We start from the raw sequence: 5,000 nt of genomic DNA on the forward strand, positions 1-5,000 counted from the left end.
AGAGACACTCCGGGGCCGCCAGGCGGAGTTGCTTCTGTTTTTTTTGGACTCTGTCGGGCGGATTCCATCATGGGCGACAATCCTCCTGCCACCCCACCCCACCCACCCCGCAAAAAAAAAACTCCAACCCCGGGGCGCGAGAAACAGGGCACTTGGGATTTCTCGACACGTCGCCCGGACACACACACACCCCCCACCCCGATCCAGCCCGCTTTAGCACTTCCTCCAAGTTGCGGAGATGGGGAGCCGGTGACCCTGCCCGCGGTGAGTGCGTGGTCTCGAGACGCAGCCATTTCCCCTCCCCCCCCGCCCGGGACGGACTTGAGCAGACTCCCCATGTTGCGCTGGAATAACCGGACGCCCACGAAAAGGGCCGCGACGCGTGTTGATGGCGGATTCCTCGGTCAGTTCTTGCGTCTCGCGCACACGCGCGCACACGCAGGCGCGAGGGTCGGGTTTTGAGAAAAGTGTTCCCCCAGCTCAATGCGGCAAAGAAGTCCTCCGCTCTGGGCAGCAGCGGGGGAGGGGGGTGGGGGGCGGGCGGGCTACTGGTCCTGTCGGGAGACTCTGTTTATGGTAGGTTTGTCGCGCCCCCCCGCCCCTTCCCACAGATTCGTACGGAATCAATTAGTAAGGACGTCATAGCAGCGCATTTGGAAAGAGGTGACCTGATAGGTCCAAGTCAGCATGGGTTTGTGAAAGGGGAAATCATTGCTTGACAAATCTCCCGGAATTTTTTGAGGATGTTTCCAGTAGAGAGGACAAGGGAGAACCAGTGGATGTGGTGTATTTGGACTTTCAGAAGGCGTTCGACAAGGTCCCACACAAGAGATTAATGTGCAAAGTTAAAGCACGTGGGATTGGGGGTAGTGTGCTGACGTGGATTGAGAACTGGTTGTCAGACAGGAAGCAAAGAGTAGGAGTAAATGGGGACTTTTCAGAATGGCAGGCAGTGACTAGTGGGGTACCGCAAGGTTCTGTGCTGGGGTCCCAGCTGTTTACACTGTACATTTATGATTTAGACGAGGGGATTAAATGTAGTATCTCCAAATTTGCAGATGACACTAAGTTGGGTGGCAGTGTGAGCTGCGAGGAGGATGCTATGAGGCTGCAGAGTGACTTGGACAGGTTAGGTGAGTGGGCAAATGCATGGCAGATGAAGTATAATGTGGATAAATGTGAGGTGATCCACTTTGGTGGTAAAAACAGAGAGACAAGACTATTATCTGAATGGTGACAGATTAGGAAAAGGGGAGGTGCAACGAGACCTGGGTGTCATGGGACATCAGTCATTGAAAGTTGGCCATGCAGGTACAGCAGGCGGTTAAGAAAGCAAATGGCATGTTGGCCTTCATAGCGAGGGGATTTGAGTACAGGGGCAGGGAGGTGTTGCTACAGTTGTACAGGGCCTTGGTGAGGCCACACCTGGAGTATTGTGTACAGTTTTGGTCTCCTAACCTGAGGAAGGACATTCTTGCTATTGAGGGAGTGCAGCGAAGGTTCACCAGACTGATTCCCGGGATGGCAGGACTGACCTATCAAGAAAGACTGGATCAACTGGGCTTGTATTCACTGGAGTTCAGAAGAATGAGAGAGGGGACCTCATAGAAACGTTTAAAATTCTGACGGGGTTAGACAGGTTTAGATGCAGGAAGAATGTTCCCGATGTTGGGGAAGTCCAGAACCAGGGCTCACACAGTCTGAGGATAAGGGGTAAGCCATTTAGGACCGAGATGAGGAGAAACTTCTTCACCCAGAGAGTGGTGAACCTGTGGAATTCTCTACCACAGAAAGTTGTTGGGGGCCAGTTCACTAAATATATTCAAAAAGGAGTTAGATGAAGTCCTTACTACGGGGGCCAGTTCGTTGGATAGCTTCAAGAGGGAGTTAGATGAGGTCCTTACTACTCGGGGGATCAAGGGGTATGGCGAGAAAGCAGGAATGGGGTACTGAAGTTGCATGTTCAGCCATGAACTCATTGAATGGCGGTGCAGGCTCGAAGGGCCCAATGGCCTACTCCTGCACCTATTTCCTATGTTTCTATGCTTCATGACCGGGGACGATGGGACTTGCCCCGTCGCTCAATTCCACGGGTGAGATAATGCCTTCCCGCAGAAGCTTTGTCTCGTTGGTGTTCAGTCTTTTCCCTCATCACATCGGGCACGGCTCTGGCTCGAGCGTCCCGCGTGTGATGTAGATTTTGACTTTGGCCGCCTGGCCGAAAGAGATGTTCAAATCGCTTTGCGACTGTTGAGCAGGAGGTCCATTGCTCTCATGACATGTCGTGGACATCATCCCATGTGCTGGGGGTGGGTGTGGGGGGAGGGGGCTCTGCGTTTGACCACCCACAGGGGTAGTCGGTTCACCCTCCCTTTGTGTGTGACCGAGAGCACGGCGTTGCTGAAGAACTGGTCCGATTTCTTTGGTATCGGACCTCGGTGTGGTGTCGACCCGTGTGAGCCTTTGGTCCGTCTCTGTTAGGCGGCCACAGCTGTTCACGAGAGGTTGGCTCGCTCCCGGATCCAGCTCCCGTTGAGCAAGACCCTCCTCACATGTCCTGTCGTAGGAGCAGCGGCCGTTGATCGGGTTGGCCCGCTCGTGTACACCGGTGGGACCGGGGGGGGGGCGGGGGAACTGTCCCCACCGCCTTCTGGTCCACCGTTCCGACCCGTCCGCTTGGTATACCAGCCCAAGCTGCCGTTTGTTTGGCGCATGCGGGCCCCCCCTGTAGGCTCACAGTTCCCGCAAACAGCCTGCTGAGATCGACATTCCCTTGAGGAGTGCCCACCCCCCCCCTCACAGCTCCAGCACAGACCGCTTCCGCTGTTCAAAGTCTTCCCAAAGAATGAGCTGCGTCTGGCTGATCCCTCCTGAGCTGCTCTCAGTTTTTGTAGTCGATTGCTCGCATTGTGGGCCGATGAGGTGGGAATGGCCTGCTGTCGAGAGCCTGTTCTCCCGGTTTTGTCTGGTGCGTGGGGGCTTAGCAGCTTGATGACACCACTGCCTACTGTCGAGAGCCTGTTCTCCCGGTTTTGTCTGTGCGTGGGGGCTAGCAGCTTGATGACACCACTGCCTGCTGTCGAGAGCCTGTTCTCCCGGTTTTGTCTGTGCGTGGGGGTTAGCAGCTTGATGACACCACTGCCTGCTGTCGAGAGCCTGTTCTCCCGCTTTTGTCTGTGCGTGGGGGCTAGCAGCTTGATGGCCCCTGCCTACTGTCGAGAGCCTGTTCTCCCGGTTTTGTCTGGTGTGTGGGGGTTAGCAGCTTGATGGCCCCTGCCTACTGTCGAGAGCCTGTTCTCCCGGTTTTGTCTGTGCGTGGGGGCTAGCAGCTTGATGACACCACTGCCTACTGTCGAGAGCCTGTTCTCCTGGTTTTGTCTGTGCGTGGGGACTTAGCAGCTTGATGACACCACTGCCTACTGTCGAGAGCCTGTTCTCCCGGTTTTGTCTGTGCGTGGGGACTTAGCAGCTTGATGACACCACTGCCTGCTGTCGAGAGCCTGTTCTCCCGGTTTTGTCTGTGCGTGGGGGCTAGCAGCTTGATGACACCACTGCCTGCTGTCGAGAGCCTGTTCTCCCGGTTTTGTCTGGTGTGTGGAGGCTAGCAGCTTGATGGCCCCTGCCTACTGTCGAGAGCCTGTTCTCCCGGTTTTGTCTGGTGTGTGGAGGCTAGCAGCTTGATGGCCCCTGCCTACTGTCGAGAGCCTGTTCTCCCGGTTTTGTCTGGTGTGTGGAGGTTAGCAGCTTGATGGCCCCTGCCTGCTGTCGAGAGCCTGTTCTCCCGGTTTTGTCTGTGCGTGGGAGTTAGCAGCTTGATGGCCCCTGCCTGCTGTCAAGAGCCTGTTCTCCCGGTTTTGTCTGTGCGTGGGGGCTAGCAGCTTGATGACACCACTGCCTGCTGTCGAGAGCCTGTTCTCCCGGTTTTGTCTGGTGCGTGGGAGTTAGCAGCTTGATGGCCCCTGCCTGCTGTCGAGAGCCTGTTCTCCCGCTTTTGTCTGTGCGTGGGGGCTAGCAGCTTGATGGCCCCTGCCTGCTGTCAAGAGCCTGTTCTCCCGGTTTTGTCTGTGCGTGGGAGTTAGCAGCTTGATGACACCACTGCCTACTGTCGAGAGCCTGTTCTCCAGGTTTTGTCTGTGCGTGGGGGCTAGCGGCTTGATGACACCACTGCCTACTGTCGAGAGCCTGTTCTCCCGGTTTTGTCTGGTGTGTGGGGCTTAGCAGCTTGATGGCCCCTCCCTGCTGTCGAGAGCCTGTTCTCCCGGTTTTGTCTGGTGTGTGGGGCTTAGCAGCTTGATGGCCCCTCCCTGCTGTCGAGAGCCTGTTCTCCCGGTTTTGTCTGGTGTGTGGGGGTTAGCAGCTTGATGGCCCCTCCCTGCTGTCAAGAGCCTGTTCTCCCGGTTTTGTCTGTGCGTGGGGGCTAGCAGCTTGATGACACCACTGCCTACTGTCGAGAGCCTGTTCTCCCGCTTTTGTCTGTGCGTGGGGGCTAGCAGCTTGATGACACCACTGTCTACTGTCGAGAGCCTGTTCTCCCGGTTTTGTCTGGTGTGTGGGGCTTAGCAGCTTGATGGCCACTGCCTACTGTCGAGAGCCTGTTCTCCCGGTTTTGTCTGGTGTGTGGGGCTTAGCAGCTTGATGGCCCCTGCCTACTGTCGAGAGCCTGTTCTCCAGGTTTTGTCTGTGCGTGGGGGTTAGCAGCTTGATGGCCCCTGCCTACTGTCGAGAGCCTGTTCTCCCGGTTTTGTCTGGTGCGTGGGGCTTAGCAGCTTGATGACACCACTGCCTGCTGTCGAGAGCCTGTTCTCCCGGTTTTGTCTGGTGTGTGGGGCTTAGCAGCTTGATGGCCACTGCCTACTGTCGAGAGCCTGTTCTCCCGGTTTTGTCTGGTGTGTGGGGCTTAGCAGCTTGATGGCCCCTGCCTACTGTCGAGAGCCTGTTCTCCAGGTTTTGTCTGTGCGTGGGGGTTAGCAGCTTGATGGCCCCTGCCTACTGTCGAGAGC

Source organism: Pristiophorus japonicus, unplaced genomic scaffold, assembly GCF_044704955.1.
Source record: "Pristiophorus japonicus isolate sPriJap1 unplaced genomic scaffold, sPriJap1.hap1 HAP1_SCAFFOLD_912, whole genome shotgun sequence".
NCBI classification, from domain to species: Eukaryota; Metazoa; Chordata; class Chondrichthyes; family Pristiophoridae; genus Pristiophorus; species Pristiophorus japonicus.